Source organism: Eptatretus burgeri, chromosome 7 (genome assembly GCF_056783735.1).
Source record: "Eptatretus burgeri isolate ZD-2024b chromosome 7, Ebu_testis_v1, whole genome shotgun sequence".
NCBI classification, from domain to species: domain Eukaryota; kingdom Metazoa; phylum Chordata; class Myxini; order Myxiniformes; family Myxinidae; genus Eptatretus; species Eptatretus burgeri.
In genome coordinates this window covers 70,565,775-70,575,774 of record NC_140967.1, presented here as the reverse complement: position 1 = coordinate 70,575,774, position 10,000 = coordinate 70,565,775, and the positions used below count along the sequence as shown (strand labels likewise).

The 10,000-nt window shown below is 51.8% G+C and overlaps 1 protein-coding gene across 8 annotated transcripts in view; it reads left to right on the top strand.

Moving 5' to 3' along the window:
• The window catches only part of LOC147023500 (teashirt homolog 3-like), a 368,991-nt gene that overhangs the window by 128,221 nt on the left and 230,770 nt on the right, over nucleotides 1-10,000 (top strand). The gene's annotated exons all lie outside the window — the stretch shown is intronic.

The following is a 10,000-nucleotide window of genomic DNA, read 5'->3' as shown; positions in this document are numbered from 1 at the left end:
TCATCGGTACACTTTAACTGGGAAAGACGGAATCTCAAACAAAAATCCTGAAAATCACATTGTATGATTTTTAAATAATTAATTTGCATTTTATTGCATGAAATAAGTGTTTCATTCATCAGAAAAACAGAACTTAATATTTGGTACAGAAGCCTTTGTTTGCAATTACAGAGATCAGACGTTTCCTATAGTTCTTAACCAGGTTTGCACAGACTGCAGCAGGGATTTTGGCCTACTCCTCCATACAGATCTTCTCCAGATCCTTCAGGTTTCAGGGCTGTCGCTGGGCAACACAGACTTTCAGCTCCCACCAAAGATTTTCTATTGGGTTCAGGTCGGGAGACTGGCTCGGCCACTCCAAGACCTTGAGATGCTTCTTACGGAGCCACTCCTTACTTGCCCTGGCTGTGTGTTTCGGGTCGTTGTCATGCTAGAAGACTCAGCCACGCCCCATCTTCAATGCTCTTGTTGAGGGAATGAGGTTGTTGGCCAAGATCTCGTGATACATGGCCCATCCATCGTCCCCTCAATACGGTGCAGTCGTCCTGTCCCCTTTGCAGAAAAGCATCCCCAAAGAATGATGTTTCCACCTCCATGCATCACGGTTGGGATGGTGTTCTTGGGGTTGTACTCATCCTTCTTCTTCCTCCAAACAGGCGAGTGGAGTTTAAACCAAAAAGCTCTATTTTGGTCTCATCAGACCACATGATCTTCTCCCATTCCTCCTCTGGATCATCCAAATGCTCATTGGCAAACTTCAGATGGGCCTGGACATGCGCTGGCTTGAGCAGAGGGACCTTGCTTGCGCTGCAGGATTTGAATCCATGACGGTGTAGTGTGTTACTTATGGTTTTCTTTGACACTGTGGTCCCAGCTCTCTTCAGGTCATTGACCAGGTCCTGCCGTGTAGTTCTGGGCTGATCCCTCACCTTTCTCATGATCATTGAGGCTCCATGAGGTGAGATCTTGCATGGAGCCCCAGACCGAGGAAGATTGACTGTTATCTTGACCTTCTTCCATTTTCTAATAATTGCGCCAACAGTTATTGCCTTCTCACCAAGCTGCTTGCCAATTGTCCTGTAGCCCATCCCAGCCTTGTGCAAGTCTACAATTTTGTCCCTGATGTCCTAAGACAGCTCTCTGGTCTTGCCCATTGTGGAGAGGTTGGAGTCTGATTGATTGAGTGTGGACAGCTGTCTTTTATGCAGATAACGAGTTCAAACAGGTGCAATTAATACAGGTAATGAGTGGAGAATGAGAGGGCTTCTTTAAGACAAAACGAACAGGTCTGTGAGAGCCAGAATTCTTACTGGTTGGTAGGTAATCAAATACTTATTTCATGCAATAAAATGCAAATTAATTATTTAAAAATCATACAAAGTGATTTTCAGGATTTTTGTTTTCGATTCAGTCTTTCACAGTTGAAGTGTACCTATGATAAAAATTACAGACCTCTACGTGCTTTGTAAGTGGGAAAATCGGCAGTTTATCAAATACTTGTTCTCCCCATTGTATATACAGTAGACTAGGTGTAAGTCGGCAGCGTGTAACTCGTCACTTCGCCTAAGTCAGCAGCGTCAAAAAGTCCCGAATTTATCTCATGTTAAATCCCTTTGAATAAAGGGTCATCCCTCTGTAAGTCGTCATCTCTAAGTCGTCACTTCGTCTAAGTCGTTAGATGTTGTCCATTCCCACGTAATGGAAACTCAAGTAAATTACCACTCCTAACTCGTCACACGGAACTGCTGCCTCATGAGAAGCCCGATTTCATGGAATCATGATACTTGCTCATTGGTGTACACCGCCAGTGATAGGCTATTTATAACTGCGTACACACGTTGATCGCACTGCAGACAGGACAATGGCGACTAAGCGTAAGCTTTCAACTAAAACCTTCCAAGAAAAATACGACATTATCCAGTTTTGCGAGGCAAATCCACTGATGAAGAAAACAGCCATAGTTGAGAAGTTGGACATCAAACAGCATACATTGAACGATATCTTGAAGAATAAGGGCAATATATTTGGACAAGTGAAGAAGATCGCGAGGTCGATGGGAAGTGTGAAACGCGTGAAATGTGTGTCCTTTGAATATGTTGATGACGCGCTCATCATCTGGTTTCGGCAAATTTGGGCTCAGCCAAATATTCGGTTTCGGCCGATTCGGCCAAATAATCGGCCGATACTGTCTTTCGGTGGAGGATTGCCCAGCCAACATCATGGAATACAATGACCGGTTTGAATCCTTTCTCATGCACCAGATGCCCAAGAGTTTGAGGCAGTCAAACATAACGGATTACTTCGCGAAGAAGTAAAGGATCGATCGAGCTTAGTGTTGAAGTCCGATCATGGTTTTATATTGGCTTGTTTTGTACATTACCGCACTCACTTACACATAGGCATTGAGTGGTAATCATCACCACGATGACTGTGTGTCATGTAATTTGTCACCATACCATCACCGATGGTATATGAGTTGTCTTAAAGAGTTGTTCATTATCTTTACTTTTGATAAACTGATTCATGAATTCCATCTTTGCTTGATCACTTTCCAACTCACCAACTCACCCCCACCTCTGCCCCGAGGATTGTGTTTTCCTTTTGGTACAATAGCCGGCTCTCACACATATGTGTCCAGGCGACGCGCGACTTAATCCTTCTCCCCACAGTCATCATGAATGTTCGCATACGCGTAAGTCGTCACTATGTGTATATATATGTATATATATATGTATATATATATATATATATGTATATATATATATATGTATATATATATGTATATATATGTATATATATGTATATATATGTATATATATGTATATATATGTATATATATATATATATATATATATATATATATATATATATATATATATGTATATATATTGTTGCGGTATTCGCGCCCGCCGGCGTGCCGACGGCCACGCAACTCGAATCGCGGCACGTCGCCCACCGGACGGACAATCCAGTCGTGACCCTCTCGGACTAACGCCGGGAACCAGTCACGGGTGGACCTTTCGGTCTCACCGCGATCGAGCCAATCAGCCCCCGCGTGGGATAGGGTTGCTCGCCAAATTCGACCTACCTAAGTACCCACGCGGAGGGTAGACCGGGCGATCGCACCTCGCCGCAGGTCGACTTCGGACACGGGCCACTTAAGCGACCCGTTCCGTACTATCAGTATAACCGAGCGGTGTTATCGTCGACCTCGACGGTTCGATTAATTATCGGGCGTACTCAGCCCACTACCAACCCTTTACGTGAAGCAAGATGGGGATTCAATGGAGGAAAAGACGAAGCGAAGCGGGAAACAGTTCAACACAAAGCACATTTATTCGCGATACACGGGAAGCACACATATTCAATTCCACCAAAAGCACACAGAAAAGACACAATGCAATTTACACAAAAAGCAAATATAAAAGAGAAGACACAATGCAGAGCTAATACCGACTACCGAGCACACGGCAACACTTATACAATTTTACTTCACAGACGGCGCCGACAACACATACCCAAAACCAAGGAAAGAATACCCTCAAGGATGAGGCGGGCCTGAGGCCGAGACCGGGTCGGCCTACCCGTCTGGTGATGAGACGCGGAGCGGCGATGGTGCCTCAACTCCGCGGGCCTCGCGGACTGTGTCTGGTAGGGGGTGGGAAAGGGGCCCCCTTGGTCGCACTATCTCAGCGCGGGGGGGAACAGGAGGGGGTTGCTGATGCTCGGGGTATAGAGGATTCTTATTGTCCCGCGACAAGCGTCTCCACCTCGGCCAGGTCGCGCTGTCGGCCTCCCTCGGGCGCAGCTCCCTGCACGACGCGAGCACCCCCTCGTCTGTCCTCGCCGCCTCTCCACAGCTCCGTCCCCTCCGTTCCGACTCCAACGCACATGACGACCAGCTCCTTCTCGCCAACTCCACCGCCCGCGAAGTCTTAACTCTCCGATCTCGACTCTCCTACTCTCTTACTCTCCTACTCTCTGCCTCTGGACTCCCTGGACTGACGAACACGGTCCTTTTATCAGCCCCGTAGCTTCGCCCTCTCATCTTTGACCCCCTCCCTTCGACCTTTCACCTTGCTCCCCATTGGCCCGAGAAAAAGTGGGCGTGAAGGCTTTTTGATCCATAAATTTGCATATATCGATCGCCCTGGGGGCGGGGCCAATTCGCCCCTCGCTCACCGATTGGACGGCAAAAAGTGGGCGTGTGTCGTTTTTGATCCGTTTTTGAAGCACAAAATCCGTGATTTTGTACACGCTGTTCGGCGCGCGCCCTGCACGAGTCCAACACCGGTACCCACAGCGGGGCAAGAACGGTGGCGATGCGACGGTTGCGAGGTGTGACGGGAAGGTCGTGGCGGTTGTGGTGAAGCGGCGTTGTGGTTGGTGGTTGATGTTGTGGTTGTGGTGGTAATCATGGCGGTTGGTCCAAAATAAAGATAGCAAAAGAAAAACGGCTGTCCTGAAGAGTCGCAGCACGCATAAATGACATGTATTCCCACTAGACAACGGGTTTGGGCCTAACTACACATGTACTTACCGAGATACCTCACCTAAGGGACCTGAATGGTGGTTTGCGAATTTGGTAACCACAACACTACCCCTCCCCTTTTTACAGACTCGTCCCGAGTCGTCAAATTTTCGTGTGCCATCATGTGTAGTTTTCCCCTAGTACATTTTACCTACGGATCCCTGAGTGCGACATTCATGGTATTCGTGTCCCCAAAATAAATAACCTGAGGGCTGCGTAACTATCTAAACAAACTCACTCACACGGACGACTTAAATAAAATTGCCGGCGCTAAGACATACATGCCGGGGGCGCACTCATATTTACAGTACATCTTAACCTTAACTTACAAATTTTACACTAAACCATGGCCCAGGATCATTGAACTCTGCATAAAGAAAGCAGTTAGCAGGGAGCCAGGCTGCCCACATGCAGTCTCTGGCTCAAAACAATGCAGGTGACAGGGAACGTGGCTGGCTGCTCACATGCAGTCCAAGGCCTTCCCTTTTGAACTGAACGCAGTGAACCACAACGGTGCATGGGCTGCACAACGCAGTCTCCGTGCCAGCTCAAGTGGCACACGCAATGAACACAACGAATGGATGGATGAACACAAACACGGTGCACGGGCCGCCACTGCAGGCCCGTGTTGTAGCTGCCAACAGGGCAGTTCTTGCAGCTTGCAAACTGTTGCCTTGATCCTGGCGCACATGGAAATGAACAGGGGGGGCAAAGCAAAAATTGAACGGGGCGGTGAACATGGGCAGTGGGCATGGCATGGCAAAGGCAGCAGGCAAACACAGCCCGCAGAAGAAGGCCGCTGCAGGCAAACACAGCCGGCAGATGAACTGGCCGGCACAGGCCTTGAAGTACCACAGCTGTAGATGATCCGGCCGGCACAGGCCTTGCAGCAACACAACAGCTGCCGATGAAGTGGGCTGGCACAGGCCTTGCAGCACACAGCTGCCGATGAAGTTGGCCGGCCTCTGCCTTGAAGCAAAACACGGCCAGCCGATGAAGTAGGCCAGCCTTTGCCGTTCAGTGGAGGTTGGTGGAGGGAGTGCGGTGGTGCTGGCCACTTGGAAGGCGGGCTCGGACCTACCTACCTGTCTCCCTCCCACCTATCGCCTTTGCCTGTCACTGTACATACCCACTCCCTTAATATGTCAAACCCCAATTTAGCCCCAACTTATTTTTTTGTTGTTTTTATTTTTACTTCCCCACTATAAATCGTCCCCTAACCCCCTTTATCGTCTTTGTTCGGCTAACCTATCCTGTCACCTATCCTACTCCCAACCCCTACGTTCCCTTCCCGGAGGGGAACAAGGGAGAGCTAACGTCCTGTGCCGAGGCCCAACGAAGCCTCAGAATGGCCTCCCCAGAGTTCGGCGATCTAACCCAAAGTGGGTCCAGCGGCCCACAACGAGAGCGATGGATGGTGCGGAGGGGTACATCTCCTAATCTACCCTAACCATTTAACTGTTAAACTACCCCGGGGCTTTCAACAAGCGCCTCTCGCTTAAACTATTGGTTCTAACAACCCAGATTCCCGTCGCCTGTGTTGGTGTCCTTACAATTTCGGGCCTCGCCCCCCAATTTTCTCTCCGTGCCCTCACACGGTCTCCTGGCTGGGACACGTGGCTCCCTTTGGCAGGCACGACCCTCTGCCGATTCTCCCGCTATGGCACCCCCGGGCACTACACTGCCTCCGAGCCTACCAGCTCCCTAACACCGGGGAGTGCCCCCCATGGCACCTCCCCTGAAACGCACACGTGGCAGGCTGGCTTCCCGGGCCCCTTTCCGAGGGTCACCCATGCCCACAACACTGCCCACGCGGCTAATGGCGCCCCGGCCCCCGCACCAAGCAGGCGCACCCGTGCCCACTACTCTATCCCGGCCCCCCATGGGCCCATGGCCTACCACGGCCGACTAGCCTGGTGCCCGAGGTACCCACTCAGCGATACTCACCTTTCGCAGCCACGCTCCCAAGCCCGTCAACAGGGCTCCTGCACCCCTCCAAATGGGTTTCGAGCCTACATTCCCACCAACAACAAAACAACCTCCATTTTTCAATTTGACTAACCCCCGAACTCACTTTATACTGACCCCGGGGTCCCTTGGGCGGGAGTCACTCCTCCCCCCAATCACTCATCGCACCATGCATTCCCCATTCACTCCATACACACAGACCCGCTGGCCTCACTCACTCACCATGTACTCACCTCACAACTCTCCAACTCTTCAACACACTCACCGCTGAACTCTGCCATCCTTCTAACTACTTCCCCTAACTAACTCATGCTCCCACGTCGTCCCTTAAACTAGTAGCACGTTCCTTTTAACACTACGTCGCTAAACTACACCCCCTCTACACATCCACAAGTCTGTCACTGTCTTCTAATAATCATTTTATTTCCCAACCTAAATCTGGCTACAATCCCTCTAACTAATCCATTCCACGGACTCCATGAGGACTTACCCCTGCCCCATGAAGTCGGTCTAACTAAGCTAACCCTTCCCCCTAACTAGTTTCCATCCTGTGCCCAGGGCCAAGGGGGTCTTCCACCCCTTGCCCAGGAATCCTGTGCACCCGAAAGTGAGGCTTGCTCTTTTCTTTTTTTTCTACATGCGCAGCACCAGCGCGGAAACTCAGAGCTCGCGCACTTTACACCTGCCCGTGACGTCATGCAGCTGCACGTGTTCCTCGTCCCTCCTTGGACGGTACCATCCGGCAGAGATACCCCTCCTGCCGGATTCCAACCCCACGTGCAGCCATGGCGTCACCGTGCGCATAAAAAAAAAACACAAGCCCCACGTCTCGAGGGGTTCCCCACGCGAACACATGTGCTTTGCCCGTTGGAGCTTAACACACACGATCGCGTGGAGAACCCGTCTGGTCCAAATCCGTTTACCTGCCTAAACTTTGTCCGTCCGCGGGATCGGCAAATCCACCGCTGGCGTTTCCGGACCGGGACTTCACTCTCGCAAGCGAGCACATGGTGGTCTCGTGCGTTGCACAGCACGGACCGCGTGCTCACTGCTGGGTGAACCCGGCACGGTCCCCGAAACAACTACAGCCGCTACTCGGCTTTCGTTTCTCCCATGTCGCCGTCGTCGCCACTCGACCCACGCACACCTGCGTGTTACGACGCACACAGTCCACTCCATCACATTCACACCGGGAGACGCGGCTGCGTGCTCCCGCATGCCAACCGACATCTCCCTCACATACCGCTCTCTCACACACACGGTCTCCCTTGCATTCAGCGACCTTGCACACGGCCGTTCACTCACGCATGCGGGGGCACTCACCCGCGGTGCCTCATCCACACACCGTGCCTCATCCACACACCGTGCCTCATCCACACACGCGGGGGCACTCAACCGCGGTGCCTCATCCACACACGCGGGGGAACTCACCCGCAGTGCCTCATTCACACACACGGCGACACTCACACACGGTGCCTCATCCACACACGGCGTGCTGGGAAGCACGTACTCCGGCACCATCGCCACCACACCACTCACACACGGGGTCGCTTCCACACACGGGGACGCACTCACGCCTTGTACCACACACACAGGGACAACCACACTGGGGATTTGTGTCCCCACAAGGGTCTCCGGGGCCTCTATACCCCCCAAGCTCTCCGTGCACTCGTCCACAGCACCCGTCCCCTCAACCTCGCAAAGCACGACCGAACTCACCTGGTCGTGACTCGCCTCAAGGGGGCATACTCCCTCCCCTCGTTCCTGGAGGAGGCCATCCAGGTGCTCGCACTGGGTCCCCACACGCTCCGCGAGCTCACCCCCATTGTCCTCCACTACCTCCGTGTGTGTGTGTGCGTCACTTACCCCGTCTTCATCGTGTTTATTGGTCTCTGCTTCTTTCTGGCGTCTTTCCCTTATCTTTATGTAGGTCAACCTTGCTTTCTCTTTAAGTCGCTCCCGTCCTTCCCTGTTTTTCACTCCTTGCTCTTTCACTATCTCCGCGTACCTCATCCTTGCTCTCCGTATTAATTGTTCTTTTCTCTCCCTCGCAATTACTTTCACCTCGTCTCTTGTCTCCCGAATTATTTTCTTACCCGCCTCCACCGCGGGCCTGTCAGCCGCTGCACCCCCTCCCAGCTCGTTCGTTCCGACACGTGGAGTCGCCATTTTAAGTTCCCTGCTGACGGCCTTCATGCCCGCCTGCAGGCATCGGCCCATGTTCTGCGTCTCACCCCGTAGTTCTTTCATTTCCTCCTTCATGTTTGCTTCCATTCCGTTTATTTGCTGTGTATTCGCATCCATCCTCGTTTTTACTTCATTTGTATTTGTATCCATCTTTTCGTTCATGCCTTTCATTTCGTTTTTCATATCCGCATTCATTTTTGCCAGCATGGTGATTAGCTGGGCCATGTCGGGTACGCTTGGGTGAGCCGTTTCGGCAGGGGTCGGGGAAGGGTTTTGGTGGAGAGGGGGGGGGAGGTGTCATACACCGCGGCCGCTGCCGCACCCATTTCGGGCTCTGGGTTCAGTTGGGCGAGTCCGTGTTCCTGCACAATCAACATTTCCTGCTCGGGGATTCCATCCTGGACCATGGATCCTACACATTCTACATCCATTTCTAATACCCCCGGCTCCCGCTCGCCTTGAGACGCCATCTTGCTTCTCTTAAAGGGTTAATTTCGCTCGCTCGTAATTTGGAGGGAATCGGGGGTCGCTTCTCTCACCCCTGGACCGATTCCCGTGAATTTAGCCGGAGACAGGAGAGCCTGTTTTCCTGTTCTCCGATACCAGTGCCGCGAGGAGGGCGATGAATTTGTATCGCACGACCTGACACCAGTGTTGCGGTATTCGCGCCCGCCGGCGTGCCGACGGCCACGCAACTCGAATCGCGGCACGTCGCCCACCGGACGGACAATCCAGTCGTGACCCTCTCGGACTAACGCCGGGAACCAGTCACGGGTGGACCTTTCGGTCTCACCGCGATCGAGCCAATCAGCCCCCGCGTGGGATAGGGTTGCTCGCCAAATTCGACCTACCTAAGTACCCACGCGGAGGGTAGACCGGGCGATCGCACCTCGCCGCAGGTCGACTTCGGACACGGGCCACTTAAGCGACCCGTTCCGTACTATCAGAATAACCGAGCGGTGTTATCGTCGACCTCGACGGTTCGATTAATTATCGGGCGTACTCAGCCCACTACCAACCCTTTACGTGAAGCAAGATGGGTAATCAATGGAGGAAAAGACGAAGCGAAGCGGGAAACAGTTCAACACAAAGCACATTTATTCGCGATACACGGGAAGCACACATATTCAATTCCACCAAAAGCACACAGAAAAGACACAATGCAATTTACACAAAAAGCAAATATAAAAGAGAAGACACAATGCAGAGCTAATACCGACTACCGAGCACACGGCAACACTTATACAATTTTACTTCACAGACGGCGCCGACAACACATACCCAAAACCAAGGAAAGAATACCCTCAAGGATGA